Consider the following 21,677-nt stretch of genomic DNA (forward strand, 5'->3'; position numbering starts at 1 on the left):
GTGTACGGCAGGAGATGTTGCGGTGAGAAGGTGTGTAGTGTGGACACAGGGTGCAGTGTTTATGTAATGTGAGTATGGAATAGGGTATGGGTGAAGTGCAGCTTATATGTGCTTGGCTACAGTGCTGTGTGCAGATTTATTGAAGTAGGCCCAGCGTTGTGAAGCTGTTGTGCATAGGTTGCCAGTGACACAATCATTTGTGAATGGCAGTGGATAGGGTTGGTGCAGGCTGTGGTATGTTTGTGGATTCTGCTAATTGTGACACTTTTTGGTGAATGTGTGTTTTATGGTGTGGGGGAGTTGGCTAGAAGTGGTGCTACGTATGTTACATTTGTGCATAATGTTACGTGCCCACATAGTCGCATTAATGGATCTGTAGTGTTGTAGTGGGTGTGGAAAGGCTGCACTGTTGATTGCATGGCGAAAGGTGTGCTGGGTGCGCCTTAGGATCTTTGTGGATGCTGCAATCGTGCATTTTTTAGCAGAAGTTTCTGGTGGAGGGGTTTTGGAATCAAACGGAACATGTAATAAGAGTGTGTAACAGTAAATATGGAGTGGTGTACAGAAATGATAGTGTGCAATGCAGAGGTTTTTTATGTGCTGCACGCGTTTTTAAAAATGTGATTACACCCAATGGGGGAGTGCTGCAAAAATGCCTGTGCAAAGGGAAGAAGTATTGTGTGTGTGTTACTGGGCTGAGGCCCTCATTGCAGATGGGGAAGCACACGTGCCATATTCTGCCATTATGATCATGGTGCATATGGGAATTGAATTGTGGCCAATAAGCAATTAGGTGTTTAGGGTGTGATTGACAGGAAGGGGCGGTAAAAATTAGTCCCAATACTGTGTCGTGAGGTTGGTCGAGATTGAGAGACGCACAGTGCTTATTGTCGGTGATACCTTTGTGCGCCATCTGCACAGGTGTTGTGTGCAAAGAGGAGTTGCTGGTAATGTCGGCTTGGAAGGAGTGGACGCTTTCTGGGGCTGTCAGGGTGACTGCAGTTTTGGCAGGATCTTTCGCCTTTGCAGATATGTGGCCTCCATCACGAACTTTGACTTTGTTGTTGTGCACTATCGAAGTGTACATGCGGGTTACATGTCGTGTGGATGTTTAATAAGTTACCTGAAGAAGTTGCTGAATGCAGTGAGGCAGACTTTTGCTAATTCCAAGGTTGTTTTCTCATGCATAACACCAAGAGGGGTATGAGCCCATGACAGTGTAATTTGGCCCCAGCCAGAGGTTGTAATGTGTTATAAACAGAAGCATGTGTGAATTTATGCAGACTGCTTTCATGTTCTCCACCCACTATGAGATCATGAGGTTGCAACATATGCAGTGGTTCTGTAGAAAAGGCATTTATTTGAGCGCCAATGGCAATGCCATTTTCTTTTACACTGTGCAAGAAGCATTGACTAGAATGTGGTAAAAATGTGAGGAGAGCCAAACAGAAACGCATATAAAGAGAAAAAAAAGCTGCTCGCACGCGCGTAGCCGTACTTGGGGAAAGGCACGCGCCACATTCGGCGCTTCTGACCATGCTGGCCAATGGGAATGGGACTATGGCCTTTGGCCAATCAGGTGGTCTGCGTGTGCGTCACAGGAAAGGGCGGCATTCACTTTTTCCATTACTTTGTGTGCTGCGGCTGGCAAACATGGCAAGACGCACAGTTTTCGTCGTGGGTGATGCCTTTGTGGAAGATCTGTGTGTGTATGCCCTCCAAGAAGACTTATCTGGCAATTTTGGTTTGGAGGGAGTGGATGCTTTGTGGTGTAGTGTCAAAGCATGCTGTTTCGGCGGACTGCTTGTAGAATGTCAAAGCGTGGCCTCTTCGGCAACTGTACATGTTGTGAACGTGCACTTTGGAACCTTCATTTTGGGTTACATGCCTTGTTCCCGCGTGTACCGTCAACTGAAGATTATGAATAAAGCATTGCAGTGCATTTTTCCTACTGCCAAAGTGCTTTTCTCATTTATACCCCAAGAATAGTGTGGACGTATTCCAATGATTCCTGTTGCCAGCCAGAGGTCAGAAGGGGTCTCATCAACAGAAGCATGTGTGACTTCTTGAGAGCTGCTGGGATGTTCTCCTCTGAGAATGACAACATTGGTTCGTGTAACATACACCTTTTCAAGGCAAATGGCATGTCTTTGTCGACCAGTGGCAATGAAATGTTGTTTCACAATCTACACACTGCACTGAAGACCCTATTGTAAGAATGTGAGCTGATGTTGAAAACACACATTTACATGTGAAAACTGGAACAAAGTGTCTCTAGGGAAACCCTTTTAAAAAAAAACCACAAAGGTTCTTTTAAGAGCCACCACAACTAAGGACATCCGCTCCCCTCATTGAAAGTTAATCCCCACTCCTGCGCACGCACAGCACTAAAAATCAGCAAATATCACGATAGTTGCAGGGTGGCACATGTTAAATACACCCCTTTTGCAGATGACGGCCATAGAAATGGGCCTGCAGAGGCTACGAGATTGGGCAATAAAGTTTGTGGGTGTGGTGTGTTTGGGCAGACTGTGCTACACAGTGTAATTGTTGACGGAAATGCAGATGGTGGTGTTATGGCTGTGTGTTTCACAAGGCACAGCGTGCAGGTTTTAGGGGATTCCGCCAAACATTGACTGAAAGTGAATGGAAAACACTGTGCAGTGGCTACTCATTTTGCAATCTATCATGTGCATATGTAGTGCTATGGAGTAGCTACAATGAAGTGACTGATTTTGGTTTCTCTGTGTGGCACGCAATCATGCTGATATTATTGTTGTTCATTGGGCAGGGAAAATTGCACAGCATGTTACACAAGTTTCAGTGCTGTTTGCGATGAAGGAGGCACTTGCCCAATTCATGCGTTTGTTTCTGATCTTTTGCATACATTTCTATCGCATTATGCAGCCACTGATGTGGCAGCGTCATTTTCTATTTGGTGCGTGAAAGCAGACAGCGCGGTACATTGCAAAGAAGTGTATTTGTGCCTTTGTTCGACATGTGCCAATGGCATACTTTGCCCATGGGAATATGACGTTTCACAGCACGCATACTTTCCCCCAGCTATAACTTTCATCTTATTATGCCTGCCATCCCGATTTCTGCACACCCTATCTAAATTGGCTTGGTGCCCTTCTTGAAAGTAGTGTCTTTTTTTGTACTAAGTGTTGCGCACGGACACTCTTGAAAACGCTCTGCAACACATAAAGAAACCTCTTTGTACAGCGACCCCCATTCTAACCCATTGAACTACAGTGTTTAGCACACTGCCACGCCTCCCGCCCTGCATGTGTGCATTGGCTATTCCATTGTTTATCTGTGAAAGGTGCTTTCTTTATTTACCTTTTTTCCTTTCTCAGTTCACTTTCATTTATTATGGTGTTCTCACACACGCCATAGAAGGAACAGCAGGAAAGGTCCGGTACAGAAGGGGCAGCACCTGCATGGATAATATAGGGCACGTCCCCGGAGACAAAATTATTGGGTGGCCCTCACCTACATAGGCGCCAGTCATTGTAATGCTCTTGTAAGGTCCATTCCCCATGCACTTCCAAATACCTTCCCTCTGTACAGTAGCGCCTTTCAATACATGCACAATACAATGCCCTTTGCCGGGTAAGGGTCTGTAGCGCGGCATATGGTTTGCAAAGGTTGTTTAACAGCTCTGCTGCCCTATATTAATGCCCCGCCCGCAGCAGATGTGGAAAATGCTGTACATGAAAGTACCCTACGTAATTGTTGGAAGGGCAGTAGCCTGACCAATGGTCCCTTGAGCTTTCATTTCATTTGTCGTCACATGCAGTACAAACAAGTTATGCGACATCATTAGCGTTAGGGGTAGCATTCACGGATATACATACATTGTGGAATACAAGAATGTTTACAACAACGCAAAACACAGCTTCATTATGTGCAGCAGGAAGCCATTGTTTGTGCACCCCATGCAGCTACAGCACTTTTCTAACCACCACTAAGATTGTTTGCACTCTGCATGTTCTGGTGTTTCCTTACTTGCCTTTACATGCACTAGTATGTGCGGGACCAAGGTGCACCAGCTTTGCCATTTTGCAGACTTAATACAAACTGTCCCACCTGCAGTTGCATGTTTTCTTCAACTGTATGATTGGCAGGCGACCTCTTGATACTTTCCGCAACACTGCTGAGTGCGGACACAATGTATCAGTTTCACAGGTCATGGAATGGCAAGCAGCAGATAAATCAAAGTAATGTGACATTTAACACGCCCATGTAACACTGCAGGTTGCTGTTCCTTGTTTACTAGTGGCCGTTATACAGTTAGGAGTGCTTTAGCCACACATTGGTAGGTTTGCAGAGCCACCCACGAAGTCAGCAGCAGTACTTTAAATACTGCATGAATCCGTAGGGCTGGCAACAGGGGCGGTGTTACCAGCATACAGTGCATGACCTATGTATGGGTCGAGGTATGGAATAGAAACACGTGCACTTCCACAACTAATTAAAAGTGCATTCGAAGATGTGGACATGCAGTCACTAATGGAGTCCTACATATACTTACAGTGTGATTGCATATACGCCAACCAGGTGCAGTCTCTCTAGGAAATATCCATATTGCTCATCTGTAGTCATCTCGGCCAGTAGTGTGCGACACAGATTTACCATGCACTGTTAACACAAAAAGAGAGCCTACTGACACACTAAACAACATTTACTATGTACATCTGTAATTGCTACCATACACCAACACTATTCGGAAAAGTAAGGGGTAGCGCAAATGGATACATACACCAGACAATTTGCCCTTTCCACACGTTTATCATGAGGGCAGCCAAAGAATCAGTAACAAACCGTTGTTAACGGGGCGTTTTGGTTATGTTGCCGTAACAAATACCTATCCTCTTTACAGAAAACGCTATGCCAAAGAAACGTTCTGCTTACAGTGCCCCACTTAAAACCTATGAAATTCACTAACAAAAACATTGGTTAAGTTGCATTAGCAAAAACCTATGAAATTCAATGGAGAAACGTTGTTACAGGGTCGTTATGGTTACAGGTAAAACCAGAAAAAAGCAAAATTCGACAGTTATGGTAAGCTAAGCAACCATAACTCGTGCCACCAGTGTGTACAGCAAGGGCTAACACCCATAACATCAAAGATGCCATCACAAATCTCATTCATCAATAAAAATCAGATCAGCCGAACATGAGATACGATATTTCTGCCATGCACAGAAGGTGTGGACAAGCAGAATGAAACATTGATTTGTATTTTAAATGTAAATTAGATGTATTAAATGTTTATGTATATTGTATTGTTTAAAATGCATGTTTAAGTGATTTTTTTAACCATAGGTTGAGTTTCTTTATTTGTTAATACAACACTTGCAGTTGGATTATAGGTATAGCTATAATAATGTATGTTTTTAATTATGTATATGTTTTATTAGAAAAACATGTTGCACTTTGTTTTTAGATTTGTGGGTAAAAGTGTACATTGTATTTACTTTTTAATAGTTTTACATCGTTTTGAATTACTTTTTATTATGCGTCTAATTTTTGGTTTAAAAAAATGTTTTATACTTTATACGTTTTTGGGTGAATTAATGTTACCATGATATTTTATTATAATATAATACAATACATTTTTATAAATGTGTTGATAATATTTAAATTGTGATGTTACCTTAATGTTAGCATTTCTAATGTTTGTAGACTTTACATTTTTCTTGATTTAACCTTAACTGTTTGTAAAAAATAATTGTTCAAATAATTTCCTATGTTTTTTAAGATTGTGTAATTGTTTGTAAAATATTTTTAAGTACTATTTATATTATTATATATTTATTTGAATGTGATGATTTGTTGGAATTGTGTTGTTTTGATGTGAAATTTTTGTGATGGCCTCCACATCACCCCACCCCCCCAAAGCCGTCCCTTACCTACAATTTTAATAAGAACCTTTGAAAAACAGTCCAATTAAAATTGCCAAATTTGAAATTTAAAAAAATCCAATGACACTGTTTTTATGTATAATAGCTTTTAGAAAAATACCAATTAATGGTTCTTGTACTTATAATAAGAATACTTGTATGTACTTGTTCAATGTTTTCTGAGTATCATTATGAAAATTGCCAGAAATTGAGGAAGTTTGTAAAAGTAAACTTCTATGTTATTAACCCCTTAAATGTGGAGGACGAGGTATCTTGTCCTCCGCATTACTAATACAGAGCTACGTGCTCTGATGTCATCACAAAATTAAATTTAAATGCTGAAGCTTTTCTAATTCAGCATGTCAATTTAGCAGACACAATTTTGCGTGCTGCAAGAGCAGTTCTTTCCCGGTTTGCTTGCGGGAGGGCTTGTTGGAAAGGGGAGACACTTCTCTTTCCAACAAGCCCTCCCACAAGCAGATTGCTGGTCGAGGATCGGTCAATCTTCGACCAGCAATCACCACTGGACCACCAGGGAATTGATTTTGGTGGTGGGGATCCCCACAGGAAAAAAATCCTCTACCCCACCCTAAAAATTGCCACAAAGTTGGCAACATGCAGCAAAGTGGTGTTTATCCCACTTATTTGCCCCCAAGGAAGCAAAACAATATACCACTATGTATTTAGTGGCACATTTGGGGACATGAGGGGCTGGCCCTGTGCCTGTGGGCCAGCCCTCTCAGAAATCCCCCAAGGAGAGGCAGATTGTTACTACTTTCTGTAGGGGCAAAGTTGAGCGTCTGGCCCCATTTTGCCACCCAAGGGAAGTAGCAAGAGCCACTAGGCCACCAGGGAAATTATGTTGGGGGTGGGCACTCTCCAAGTCCAAACAGCCCCTACCTTAAAAAATGTCAACAAGATGGCAAATGATGCTTTGTCATATTTGGGGGCAAATTGGTGCTGGTTTGCACCTATGTGCCCCCAAGGAATGAAAAACAACATAGAACTCTATATAGAGTGGCACATTTGGGAGCATCAGGGGGCTGGCCTGTGCCTGTGGTCTAGCCCTCTCAGGAATCCCCCCCCCCCCCAAGGAGGTGAATATCCCTGCTGCTTCCGTGCTGTGGGCATAATTGGGGTTCAGGTCCCATGTTGCCACCCCTGGGAAGCAGCAAAGGCCGCAAGCCCACCAGGGAAAGGATTCTGGGGGCTCCCAGGGGCCAAACAGCTCCCCACTCCACCCCACAAATGGACACAAAAGTGGCACAATGTTGTTTTGCCTTCTTTGCGGGCAGATGGGTGCTGTTTTGCATCGATTTGTCCCCAAGTAAGGCAAAACAGCATACTAGTGTATACAGATGGGCAAACCTGGGGGTAGCAGGGGACTGGCCCTGTGCCTGTGGACTATCCCTCCCTGGAAACACCAAAGGGAGGTGCACATCCTTGCTGCTTCCAAAAGGGAGCAACATTAGGGGTATTTTCCAACAGTTCTGCCACTCCCAGGGAGCAGGAATGGCTACTAGACCCCCATATGCTGCCAATCTGCCCCTATGGAGGGAAACATTTGAAGTGGCTGTCCTGCAGCTATGGTTGGGCCGCGTAACAGCTTTTCCCTCCTGGAAGGGGTGGGGACCCAGGACTGCTGCTGGGCTGGGGGCATTCTACCCATATGCAAGGCAGGTGCCCAAGGTCTGGAGCAGCACCCCTAGCCATCCTAGAGGTCTGACCAATCTGTTATAGAGCCTTTCCTTCCTGGGAGGGATGGTATCCCCCCTGGGGCTCCCCAGGACTGCCACCGGGCTCAGGGGCAGTCGACCCACATGCACGGCAGATGCTCAAGGCAGGAGGGAGCATGGCTGGCCATCCTAGAGCTCTGACCGGGTCACTTTAGAGCTTTTCCTTCCAGGGAGAGACAGGGACCTCAGCAGGTCTCCCTGGGACTGCCGCTGGGCTTGGGGCTGGTCGACCAACATGTGAAAACAGGGAGTCCACAGCGAGCTACCTATTGATGTCACACTACAGGGTGGAGATTCAACATCACATTGGGTGAATGCAGACTATCATCTTTTGTAAAACAAATATCAAAAGATGAAAAAGGTCGGCCTTATAAACATATATTACATTTTATTCCATAACACATAAGAAAAGTTGGACACCATTGGTCCCATTTCTAAAAACTCATATAACAACATATAGCACAATATGACAAAGAACAAAAGCTGGTTCTGTAGCACAAATGTGCTTATTTAAGTATTTGTGTCTCAATAGTGTACATCAAAACTAAAGTGGTGTTAGTAGTTTATGGGTGACTTCAAGCAATACAATATATGATTAATTTCGAGGAAAGGTCCCCAAATTCAATGTGTCGACAGAAATGAGTCTGTTTCCAGCCTTAAGTTTAGGACACAGGTTTGAAAAGTGTCCTCTAGTTTGACCAGACGCCTATTCATCCGACAAAGGCTTTCGTCAGGACACGTTTACCCCAGATGGAAGGGTTTGTGGATGTCGTATTCAGAGTCTTATTTCATTCTATACCAGCATATCTACAATACAATACAGATATATATCACCGACCAGTTAACCAAAATTACGATATTTTTAACATCACACAATGGATTAAAAAATGCTGCCAACCTGTTGGCAAATGTTAGTGCACATCAAATCTATTTCTTTTTCAATCCAAAAAATACAGAAATCTATATAACCAGGTCTGAATTATTTGCCCATGTGACGTTGTGACTAAATCCAATCACTTCATGCAATTAGCTATTGTATCTTTTTTAGGGGACCCCTTTATCTACACATTTCAACAGTGTGCATAGACCTAAAGCAAGGGGAGGGAGGGGAAACATAGGAAAGGAAGGAGGGGTGGGAGGGAGAGGGGGGACAAAGGGAGGGAAGGGAAAGGGGGGATGAAAGGTAGGGAATGAAATTGAGTGACTCATCATTCCATCATTCAATGTTCAAAAGTATACCTCATCAGTTAAGGAGGCAGGATCCCAAGCTGTGGGTGCCTCCAAATGGTTTTTAATGGTCGATACGGGATGTTTAGCACGTTCACCCCAGATGGACACGTTTTATCTTGTACACGTATGGCTGTGAAGTAAAGTAGGAGAAAGGGACGTTCGCTTATTCAGTCCGTCATGGGCATGTCTAATGTATCTAAAAATGCTGTCAATAGCATATGCCTACCTGAGAGTGCACGTGTATTTTGCTGACCCAATATGCCTGTTCGTCCGTATCCAGGAAGGAACACTGGAGTCCGCTATTGTCAGTGCGTTTTAGCTTTCAAGGGCTCTGCAATGTATAACGGCAGAGACAAGGGAGTCAGCGGCCCAGTTAGTACAAGGTCGTACTTTGACTCAAAAACATTTGTTTACCCAGAGAGGCGGGGTTAAGAACTTACTTGTACTTCTCAGCATTCCCGGCACGGGAGTGTCCGTTCACTCGTAAAGACGGCAGCTGCTTGATCATGTAATCTGGCTTAAAAAAGCCTGACTGCGTGATGACGTGTCCAGAGGCAGACCCGTCGGTGTTATTATAACTAGTATGTGTCGTTGTGCTGTGACAGCCATATTAGGGCTATGTTTTCACAAGCCCGTATTGAATACTTGACAATTCATGTTTCGAACGAAGTGCCCTAATAATACCAGGGCTACTTTGTCTGGGGCCATGTGTGGGCCGCACATGAGCGACCTAATATTTTGGTGTTTCATATTTTCAAAGTAGGAAATTCACAGATAAGGATGATTTAGCTGCTCACATTTAAATCAGAATGTGTTCAAGCTACCAAATGGTAGGTGTCATGCACCAATGTTTAATCTCATCAGCTACAAGAAAGGATACATTATTTTCGAACAAACAAGATCCACTCAATATAAAGGTTTAATCCCTGTTTTACGAAATCTAATTTATAGATCCATTTTGCTCCAACCTTCGGAGTTTAAGATCTCTGTCCCCGCCACGAGGGTGAGGGCTCAAAGTTTGTAACACACACCAAAGCAACTCATCATGAGAGTGTTTCATTTTTCGATAGTGTTCTACCAAAGGTTTGTCTGCTGTTACAGTTTTTATGCAAGAACGATGTTCTCCAATTCTTGTTCGGACAGATCTCTTAGTTTTTCCAATGTAAAAGAGCCCACATGGGCAGCTAATACAATAGATCACATATTTGGTGGCACAGTTGGTAAAAGATCTGAGTTGCCAGATCCTACCTTTTAGGTCAATGGATTTCAACATGGGAGCCAGGTGCCCCAGGCCGGGAGCACTACTCCTGCCAGTCCTCAGCTCTGGCCTTCCTGGAGCATTGGTTGGGCCATGTTAGAGCTCTTCTCTCTGGGGAGGGACAGGGTCCCTGCTGAGTCTCCCCAGGATTGCAGCTGGGCTTGGGGACGGTTAACCCACATGGCAGACTGGAACCCAAGGCCAGGGGCAACACCCCCAGCCGTCCTGGAGAGCTGGCCAGGCCGCGTGAGAGCTTTTCCCTCCAGGGAGGGATGGAGGACCCCACCAGGGCTCCCAGGGACCACCGCTGAGCTTGGGAGACAGGCACCCGAGGCCGGAGGCAGCAGCCCCAGCCATCCTGGAGCTCTTGGCAGGCTGTATTACTTATTTTCCCTAAGGGGAGGGACGGGGACCGCACCAGTGCTCCCCAGGACAACCGTTGGGCTTGGGGATGGTTTATAGTGATAATGTCGAATTACAAAATGTCAAAAGTAAAAATGTCGGAAAAAAATGTCTGAAAAATAACATTTCAAATGTCCTTTTTTAAAATTTTCTGTTGGAAATGGGGGGTTCCCCCCTAAACCCCCCCCCCTTTTTTTTTAACGCACGAAGCAAAAAGAAACATGTAAAATTAAAAATGACATATTCGGAAAAAAAATTCGGCCATTTTTTGGGGACATTTTTGTCATTCAAATTTTTGCAGTCGACATTATAACTGCACACCCTTGGGGATGGCCGACCCTCATTGGGGACTGGAGCCCAAGGCCAGGGGCAGCACCCCCAGCGATCCTGGAGATCTGGCCAGGCCTCATTAGAACTTTTCCCTCCGGGGAGACATGGGCACCCCACTGGGGCACCCCATGACCACCGCTGGGCTTGGGGAGAGTCAACCCACATGGGAAGCAGGTGCCCAATGCTGGGGGCAGCACCCTCTGACCTCCTAGAGCTCTGTCTGGACCGCGTTACAGCTTTTCCCTCCAGGGTGGGATGGGGAACCTGTGGAACTCCCCGGGACTGCCGCTGAGCTTGGGGACGGTCGACCCACATGGAAGACAAGGGGCTGCCCCCACCACCGCCCTGGAGCTCAGACCAGGCCACATTACAGCTTTTCCCTACAGGGATGGACAGGATCCCGACAGGGCTGCTCAGAAACGCCGCTGTGTGGGGGGCAGTTGACCCACATGCAAGGCAGATGAGCAAGGCCAGGCGCAGCACCCCTGGCCATCCTGGAGCTCTGGCCAGGCTGCAATAAATCTTTTCCCTCTGGGGAGGGAGAAATACCCTGCAGGTGCTTGCTGGGACTGCTGCTGGGCTTGGGAACGATATACCGTCATGGGGTACAGATGTCAGAGGCCAGGGACGGCACCCCCAGCCGTCCTGGAGTTCTGGCCGGGCCTTGTTGATGCTTTCCCTCCAAGGGACCCCACTGGTGCTCACCATGACTGCTGCGGGGCTAGGGGCCGATTGAACTAAATGCAAGGCATACATCCAAGGCCGGGGGCAGCACCACCAGCCGTTCGACCCACATGGGACACAGGCACCCATGGCCAGGCGCAGCACTCCCGGCTGTCCTGGAGCTCTGGCCAGGCTGTATTAAAGCTTTTCCTTCGGGAGGGACAGGTACCCAGCTGGAAACTCCCCAGGACCACCAGTGGCTTTGGGGGCTTTGGGATGGTCGACCCACATGAGAATCAGGCACCCAAGGCCAGGGACAGAGCCTCGGCTCTCCTGGAATTCTGGCCCAGCAGCATTCCTGCTTTTCCCTCTAGGGGTGGGACTGCGACACCACAAGGGCTCTCCATGACTGCTGCTGGGCTGGGGGGGGGGGCCGTTTACCCACAAGGCCAGGGGCAGTACCCGGCTGTCCTAGAGCTCTGGTCGGGCTGTGTTGGAGCTTTTCCTTCCAGGGAGGGACGGGGACCACGCTGGAGCTCCCTGGGACTGCTGCTCGTTCCTATGGGAGACAGGAAACCAAGGCCGGGGCAACACCACTAGCCGTCCTGGAGTTCTGGCCATGCAGAATTATAGCTTTTCTCTCTGGGGAGGGATGGAAATGGGGACAGGCTTGGGGACAGTGGACCCAAATCGGATGCATGTGCCCAACGCTGAGGCATCACCCCTGGCCGTCCTAGAGCTCTGGCAGTGTGTTACAGCTTTTCCCTCCGGGAAGGGGCGTGGACTCTGATGCAGGTCCCCCACGTTACTGCTGGGTTTGCAGATGGTTGACCCTTTTTTTCAGCACAGGTAAGTGCACCCATGCATGTGAGGTCTAGTTTTGATTGGCGGGACTTCTGCATGAATGTGGGAAGGTAAGACATCTGGTGTTTTGCAAGCATTTCGATCATTTCACAGTGGAAAATGTGTGAAAATAGTGTATTTTTGGTCACATTTACAACTTTGCAGTGCATTCTGGGTGAGAAATTCCAGCCTGATTCACACAAGTGAGACCTCTTTGGATTCCCACGGGTATCTTCTTTTCAGAAATGCATGGGGTCCCCTGTTTTCCTTGGTGGCTGCAACACTCCAGGCCCAAATCTGTGGGTTGTCCACAAGGCCAAATAGAGTATGGATTTGGCCTTCCCAGGGCTTCTCCCTTTGCACCCAGGCCAGTTCACTCACACATGTAAGGTACCGTTTTCATCGGGACAACTGTGGTAACATGGGAAGATAGGACATGTGTTGTTGCCCACGTGTTTTAGTAATTTCCTGGTCGCAAATATCTCCATAAAAATGTTACCCGAGGAACCACCAGGGGGCGCAGAGATGCACTGACGCATCTGCACTAGTCTCCTCCAAAGGGCACCGTCAGAGGGACTTGAGCCCCCCCAGCCCCCCAGGAGTGCAGTGCCGACCCCCCCCACAGCCTGCTGACATCGCGGAACCCCCCGCACGCCCCAACTCTGGTCGCCCGACGCAGAGATTTCGCCGAGTTCTGGCCCCTTGAAAGAGGAGGGAGAGAGAGCTCCACCTTCCCCCGCGCCGCGGCTCCGCAAGAAGTAACGGAGAGCCGCGGATGAGCTGGGGCCCACGGGAAGCAACCCCCCTCCACACTGGGCATCCTTGCGGCGGACCTTGCAACCATTTGAGCCTCAACCAAGACACGCATCGCCTCAGGTGCTCGACTGTTCTGCACTGGGAGGGAGTGCGAGCCCCACCTCCCCTGGTGCAGCGGCTCCACACTGGGCTCCGGTGAACTGCGGCCTACATGAGGCCCATACCAGCGCCGGAAGGCGCAGAAGAGCGCCCCCCACCCCGGACTCAGTGGTGGGGGATTTCCAGACCCATCGACGCCCGGACGAGATCACTCAGCGTCTTTGAGTTGGTTTTCTTTTTCTGGGACCACAGCCTGGGGCCGTGTGCCGGGCCCTATGGCTTGTACTCCCCCAGGGGACACAGGCGGACTGGGGAACTGGCGCGGGAGCGCACACAGAGGGCGCAGATTGCTCCCTCAAAGGTTTTTGGCCCCCTCACGACCCGCAGGGCCATTCTTCATTGGGAGCCCCTGAGAGCCCGGGCCCCCACCGGCGGAGCAAGAGAGCGGGAGCCTCCCTCTTGCAGGGGGGCCTAAAGCAGTCCCTCCATACCTCCCCCAGTGGGCCTTCCCTGGATTCTGTGCTGCCCAAGAGAGGTGAGAAGAGAGCTCCGAGAGCCCCATGGGGTATGAGAGCGCTCCAGATTATTAATCAGCATTAAGGGAAAAGAGGATTACCACCGCACCTGTTGCCTGGCCCCACAACAGTGTCCGCCCCCTTGTGGTTTTTTTCGAGCAGAGGGGTCCCGACATAACACGGGGACAGAGAGCGATAGACCCCTGTTGGCCGTGGCCTGGAGATTTGTCACGAGTAACCTCCCGCATCAACAGAGAGTGCAGAGTCTAGGCCGTATACAGAGAAGTCCCCCCGTTGCTCTCCCTCTAGAGTTGTTTGGAGGCCCTGCGGCGCAGCCCACTTGACCTGGGGCGTTCATGAGGAGACCTTGTGGAGATGGTCGGGGGGAGCCCATGAACTGGAAGGAATCCCTACAGAGATTTCGACGCATGCCCTCAAGCTCGCCAACCTGCCCTGAGATGGCGTCCCCGACGCATCAGGAAATGTCTGATACTAGCACAGTCGCCAAAGGTATGGCTGCCCTCTTGGAGGAAATAAGAGGCTTCAGAGCGGACATAACGATACGGTTGGACCCCTTGATAAAAAAGTGGACAATATAGATGACAGGGTCCAAATGCTTGAAAAGAACCCAGCCTTGAATGACATTTTTGAGACTCAATTCGACATGCGCTTATCGGAACTCGAGAGGAGAGAAGAGAAATGCTCGCTAAAGCTTGATGACTTAGAGAATAGGGAACGCCGCTGTAATCTGTGTTTTTTGGGCTTCCCTGAGCGGGAGGGTGAAACGCAAATGGACATTATCAAAGCTGTTAAGGCGGTGGTGGGAACTCTTTTTGAAGGTGCAAATACGAATGAACCTACTATCGATAGAGCTCACAGAGCGGGTGCGGCTAACAGAGGCCCCAGATCCATTCTCGTACGATTCCATTATTTCACGGAGAAAAGTAAAATCTTGGAACTGGCACGTAAGAAGGGTCCGGTGGACTGGGAGGGGGCCTGGATTTCGGTGTATCAGGATCTGTCCGCCTTCACCCTGGCAAGACGTGGACTCTGCTCCCCGCTAATGAAAATGCTCCAAGCTAAGGGGGTTCGATACAGATGGGGATACCCTTTTTCACTTTCCTTCGAACTGGAAGGATACAAATATGCCCTGGTCACGGAGGATGATATTCGCAGGGTGTCGGGAGAACTCCTCGATGAACCAAGCATGGAGGTGGGAGAGCAAGGGCGCAGAAGAGAGCCGGTTGGCCCTGGGGGGACAAAGGCTCCACAGGAGAGACGTAAAGTCCGAGGCCACAGGAAGTTTAGAAGAGTGGCTCCGACATCCCCTGGACAACCTGACACTTGAGGAACCACAGGACGCTCCACGGTCAAGTTTGTACTTTATTCCGATAGGGGGAGCACTGTAATTGTTCACAATCTAAATGCGATAGGGGGCTGGGGGTGCTCAAGTTGTTGTTGTTGAAGAGTTCAAGAGCCCGGAGGGGGGAGACACTGGTGGCCTGGCTCAGCGACAGGATGAAGCCGCTGGTCTACCAGGTGTTCAGGGGGGAGTGGGGAGGGAAAAGTTGTGGTTTGTTCAATGGGGTTGTAGCTGGGACAAGCCAAGTTTTCTGGTCTGTTTCTTAACTACAGATATGTTTTTTGACTATAGCAGGGGGAGGAGGTATTGCGGGAGCACTGAAATTAGTTGCTTTGTGGAGGGAGACATGAGCTTTTACCATCGCTGTGATGGATGATTCATTTCAATTTTTGACAGTGGGTTCGTTAAATGTACGAGGGCTTAATTTTCCCACTAAAAGGTCGCTGCTGGTGAGGGAATTTTCAAGGCTCCGGCTCCACTTCCTATTCGTGCAAGAAACACACTGGGTCAGGGGCAAGGAACCAAAGCTGAGGGCTAAAACCATTGAACAGGTGTATGCAGCGTCCTTTTTGGCTAAGAAACGTGGAGTTGCCCTACTGGTCTCTCCCGGGGCCCATTTCGTACTCAAAGCTCAGAGGGCAGACCCGGAAGGACGATATATCATGGTCAAGGGGGAGGCGAGGGGTCGGTTGTTTACCCTGGTTTGTATATATGCTCCAAATGAGGAGCAAGATGGCTTCTGGGTGGGGATGAGAGAGAAAATTATAGCTTTTTCCGAGGGTACTCTACTGGTTGGTGGGGATTTTAACATGGTTCTTTGCCCTGAACGGGACAGGAGGTCGCCCAACCCATGTCCTAATCAGCGATTCCATAAAAAATTGGCTGAGGCTTTCCAAACAGTTAACGAAGATCTGGGTTTGAGCGATACACACCACACTAAGCAAGACCGTGATCCCGACTTCACATTTTTCTCAAAACCTCATGCTACATTTTCCCGTATTGATTATATTTTAGTTGATTCCACGCTTCGGGGAGAGGTCACAGAATCGCGGGTGGAGGTTGTTCCTTGGACGGACCATGACTTGGTTAGAATAAAAATGGGTATCCCCCCGGCCCCGACACCCGGCTCCCTATGGAGGTGTAACAACCTCCTTCTGCACGACAATCCCTCCTGACAGCTATTACAGAATACTTCTCCATCAACGATAATGGGGATGTCGGGGTCATGGGAGTCTGGGAGGCATTCAAGGCAACCATTAGAGGCATTCTCATTGAGACAGGTTAGAGGAAAAAGAGGGAGAGGGGCCATGCGGAGAAACTATTGAAGGAAAAGATAGAGGCTATCCAACCGGGTGGGAAATTAAAAATGCAAATGTTCCCCAGAAAGTGGGAGGAGCTTTAAAGGTTGCGCTCAAAGTTGGCAGACCTCCAGGTGGGACAAACGGAAAGAAAGCTGTCCTTCCTGAAACAGAAGTACATGGAAAAAGGGGAAAAAGCGGATAAGATATTAGCTTGGAGGCTTCGCGAGCTCAGAAACAATAGAAGGGTGAATTCCATCCGTTCACCGGGAGGGGAATCGACGGTAAGAGATAGTAAAATAGCTGAACATTTTCGGCAGTATTATGAGCACCTGTATTGCTCGGAGTACGCAGGGGATGGAACCGAGATTGACAACTTCCTGGACTCCCTCCCGATTCCCGGCCTCTCACCCGAAAAAGCAAGTACACTAGAACTCCCCGTAACCCCGGAGGAGATAATAGACACTATATCCTCTTTGAAGAGTGGAACAGCCCCAGGGGATGATGGGTTCACAGTCAAGTTTTACAAGACCTATCGGTCAACGTTAGCCCCGTTTATGTTTAACTCAGCACTTGATCAGGGCAGCCTCCCACCCTCGATGATGTCTGCACTGATAGTAGTACTCCCCAAAGAGGGGAAGTATCCTTCCCAGTGTCACTCATATCGCCCTATATCCCTTCTTAACGTGGATGTTAAGATCCTGGCTAAACTTTTAGCAAATAGACTGGCGAAGCTCCTCCCCTCCCTAATACATGGGGATCAGGTAGGGTGGGTCTCAGGACTATATAATGGTCCTACAGCAAGAGTTTTGGTCAATGGTGGCACATCGGAACCCATGGCCTTATCTAGAGGAACCCGGCAGGGCTGCCCTCTTTCACCCCTTCTATATGCTCTGGCAATGGAGCCCCTGGCCATAGCGATTAGAGCGGACCAGGAAATCACAGGGATACGTTGTGATGATTGCAACTTTAAACTGTCCCTGTTTGCAGACGATATCTTGGGCTACCTAACCAACCTCCAGGTTTCACTACCTAGACTGTTCGATCTTATAAATTACTGTGGTGCCTTTTCGGGACTTAAGATAAATGCGTCCAAGTCTAGCATTATGCCTATGGGTCCTGGGGACCAAGATATTGGGGATCGCTCCGAAATATTGGGAGTAAGAATAGAACGAGTGTCCACTGGGTATCTGGGTACCTGCATTCCTAGAAACCTTTCACTGCTATACCAGTGTAACTTCCCCGAAATTTTGGCCAAGATTAGCAGCGATCTCAAACGTTGGGCACCTCTTACACTCTCTTGGTTTGGGCGTATGGTTACGGTTAAAATGAACGTCTTGCCTCGCCTACTGTATCTCTTTGCAGCCCTCCCCGTGTTGATCCCTGACGCCTTTTTTGAGGTTTTACAATCCCGAGTCCTTCAGTTTATATCGGACGGAAGGAGAGCAAGAGTCAAGTTCTCCACCTTGACCCTTCAGAAGTCTCATGGTGGATTCGGCCTTCCTGACTTTAGGCTATACTATAAAGCAGCTCAACTCAGGGTGATGTTGGAACATATGAGAGAAGACATGAGGACATATTGGACATACATTGAAGATATCCACACCCACCCGAAAAAAGTCAGAGACCTGCTATGGGCCTCCCCTAAAGCCCTCCCCTCCCACCTCAGAACACACCCTACATTAGCGGTCCTATGGGCAGCCTGGAAACCGAATAAAGATAACAAAATGCTGTCATCCTGGCCGTCCCCTTTAACGTCATTGTGGGCCCCCCCTGTCAATCTAGACACCAGAGGCTTCCATGATACCCAAGCATGGTCAGACATGGGTTTGGAGAGGATTTCCCAACTCTCCCGCGAAGAGGGCTTCATAGACTACGACCAATTGAGTGAGGCACTGGGCGACAAACCACCCTCGATCTTTGAGTATCTGCGCTTGAAGGGAATTCTGACTCACCCTCGGTGGGCTGACAACCTTAAACGCCCCCTCACCCCCTTTGAAGATGTAATAGCTAAAAGTGTCTCTCGGAAGGGCTCCCTATCTAAGTTTTACAGTACACTGATAACGGCTAACTTGGAGGGTAGACAACCCTTTAAACAAATTTGGGAAGAAAGGCTGGGCATGACGCTGGATGACCACACATGGAGGGAAATTTTTAAAAATATATTCACGGGTTCTCTGTATACTGCTGCCATGGAGCACAGCTTCAAGATTCTCCATTCCTGGCATCGCCCCCCGGCCACCCTGTCCAGAATGTTTGTAGAGGTATCCCCCTTCTGTCCTAGGTTATGTCTCCAAAGGGGCACATGGTTCCATATGTGGTGGGGATGTCCGGTCATTCAGGTGTACTGCTCGGAACTGCTCAGCTGGATTAAGGACATAGAGGGGTTCTGCCCATCCCTACTCCCCCTGGAAATCCTCCTGGGTACCCCCATGCCGGAGACGGAACAGACCGCATTCCCAAGGGTCATTGGGGCCATGTTGAGGGCGGGGAGGTTAGCACTGGCCCAAAAGTGGAAAAGCGCTCTACCACCATCCAAGGAGGAATGGCTTTGTAAATTAAGGTCGATTTTCACCTATGAAAAGCTTACAGCAGTGAAAAATGACACAGTGTCGCAATTTATGCAGGAATGGACTGCGGCTCTCCTCCATGATGACTGCGTTTCAATGCGTTTGTAAAATATGCTTTATTACGTATCATCTGTATCCATCTCAGCACTGGCCCCAGAGTGAGAGTTTGGCCCTCAGTTTGCTTTGAATGAAGCGGACCCCACAATGTCAAAAGTGCATAACAATGTATACAACGATGTTTGAATGTTCTCTCGGCAACTTCCATAACCTGCAAAACCTCAAGACTTGGTATGCTGCAAAGTTGGGGGGGGGGGGTGGGAGGGGTGATGGGATTAAAAGATAAAAATGTTGACATCTTTGTTTGCTTATTCTATGGCAGGCGGGGATTGCTGGTGCACCCTACCTTGTATGTACAATGTCAATAAAAAACAAATTAAAAAAAATATAAATGTTACCCTCCATTTTTGGCTTTGCTGGGCATTCTGGGTAATAAATTGTAGCACAATTCATGCAAGTGAGACCTCTTTGGATTCTCACGGGTGTCTTCTTCATGAATGCATGGGGTTCCCTGTTTTCCTAGGTTGCTACGACACCCCAGGGCTAAATCTGTGGGTTGTCCACACAGCAAAATAGAGTATGATTTGGGCTTTCCAGTGCGTTTTATGTACCAGTAGCCTTTTCCCTTTGTGCTCATGTCAGTGCACTCACACATTTGAGGTACCATTTTCATTGGGACACCTGTGGGAATATGGGAAGGTAGGACATGTGTGGTTTCCCATGTGTTTCAGTTGTTTCCTGGTCACAAATATCTAAAAATTGTGTTTTTGCATGGGCTTCGCTGTTTTCCTTGGTGACTGTGATAGCTCAGTCCTAAATGTCTTCCCTGTTGCAAGCCTAAATACAGTGTCAATCTGGTTTTCCCAGAGAAACTGACACACCTGTACTTTAGGCATTTCCCTTTCAGACGCAATCAGTGCACCTGCACATGCAGGCAAAATTTTCAACAGGACACCTGTGGGAATGTGGGTAGGTAAAAATGATTTTGTTCCCTGTCTATTTCTGTGGTTTCTTAATGGCTAATGCATCAAAATACAGTATTTTTCCAAATGTTCCTATTTGCCATGCATGCAAATATTCTTCTGCTATCAACAAAAGCAAGACGTATTTGTATTCCACTGCATGGTGTTCCCATCTTTCCTTGGTGGTTGTAATGCCAGAGCGCTCAATGCATGTGCGTGTCGCAAGCCCAAATATGCTCTTCACTGAAGATTTCCATGCTGGCAGTTTAGCTCTTTCCCTTCGGCCCAAGCCAGTGTACCCACACATGTGAGGTAAAATTCTTATCGGGACACCTGTGGCATCGTGAGCAGGTAGGTCATACACTGTTTGCGGCCCATTTCTGTGTTTATATGTGTCTTTTTTTCGAAAAAATGTATGTGGGTTCTTGTTTTCCTTTTGTGGGATTATTGTCTCAGCCCTAAACCTATGGGCTGCCCTCATGGCCAATACAATCTTCCCAGAGCGTTTGCCATACTCTTGGTTTAGCCATTTCCTTTTAGGCCAGGGACAGTGCACCCACCCATTTGTATCAGTGCACCCACACATTTCCTAATGCTCTGTGTTACACAACCATTTAATTTCCCAGGTATGCCCTACATTTAGGGGGTAATTCATGGATTATTTGCGCCGAAAAAAACGGAATTTGTGCGCCATTCTGCCCGCAAATCCCTGTTGAACAAATGGGGATTTGCGGGCAGAATGGTGCACAAATCCCTTTATTTTGGTGCAAATAATCCACAAATTACCCCCTCAGTCGCTGCTTTAGGCACTGCACACTTTTGTGACCTGCACAAGTCATCTACCCTTCAAAGGGTCAGCCTGTGTTCTTTCAAAAGATGTATGCTTGGCATTCTTCCAAACATTGGTTTTCGTTATTTTCAAATGCTAAGTAGGACAGTTTAGGCCTTGGTTTGTGGCTCGTGGTACTGCTTGTCTTATGAAACATAATAGAAAATGTGCGATTCCCTAAGTAGAACAGTCGGGGGACTGCAGTGGTGCATTGCCTTTCGAAATATTCATAGAAGCCATTACCTTACAAGTGCAAACATGTCCAGTGCATACTTTTTTTTCTCTCACTTTTCCAATTGTTTGCCATACTATTGAAATTATGGGTACATAGTTGTAGCGTGGCCTGTGCAAATGACCCCTTCCTGAACTGGAAATTTTATCTACGTTTCAGAATTGCATGCCTTTCTGTGTTTCCTACCCTCCTCTTCCATTCTGTGCAAGCATGTCCTATTTAAAGAAAAAGGGAAAAATCGCCAACCTCTCACAAAACTGAAGGTACACTTATGAACATGCTTTTGTTTTGTTTCCACTCAACCTGTTCTTGAAATCTTGGAAAATATTGAATTCAGAACTGCAAACCTTTTGTTCCTAGCTCTTACAAGAGAAAAACAACAGGCTTCTTTGTATATCATTTTATTGGCATTTTCTGAAAAAACACAACATTTTGTCACTTTTTTGATTGTTACGACCGCATGTGGTAAGAAAAGGTTGCTCATGTGGTCATGATATTTATCACTTGTAACAAAATGTTACAAGGGATTTGTGAGAAACCTGAAGGTGTCTAACCTGCTAGTCCCCGAGGAGCTGTCATCTAGGTGGCCAGGACACGGCCATCGGTTTTGGATCCAGTTCCTGAG

The 21,677-nt window shown here is 47.6% G+C and overlaps 1 long non-coding RNA gene across 3 annotated transcripts in view; it reads right to left on the reverse strand.

Moving 5' to 3' along the window:
* The window catches only part of LOC138514156 (uncharacterized), a 98,763-nt gene extending 89,361 nt beyond the window's left edge, over positions 1 to 9,402 (reverse strand). The window contains exons 1-5 of one of the 3 annotated variants that reach the window (XR_011281886.1): positions 9,316 to 9,402; positions 9,102 to 9,206; positions 8,885 to 9,005; positions 4,538 to 4,644; positions 3,343 to 3,439 (exon numbers count right to left, since the gene is read on the reverse strand). This is a non-coding gene — a long non-coding RNA (uncharacterized lncRNA). The remainder of the gene's footprint in view (positions 1 to 3,342; positions 3,440 to 4,537; positions 4,645 to 8,884; positions 9,006 to 9,101; positions 9,207 to 9,315) is intronic. The other 2 variants (XR_011281884.1, XR_011281885.1) reach the window with 2 other exon arrangements.
* Positions 9,403 to 21,677: the final 12,275 nt, after the last annotated feature.

This window comes from Ambystoma mexicanum, chromosome 12 (genome assembly GCF_040938575.1).
Source record: "Ambystoma mexicanum isolate Mex_15411 chromosome 12, UKY_AmexF1_1, whole genome shotgun sequence".
Taxonomy (NCBI): Eukaryota; Metazoa; Chordata; class Amphibia; order Caudata; family Ambystomatidae; genus Ambystoma; species Ambystoma mexicanum.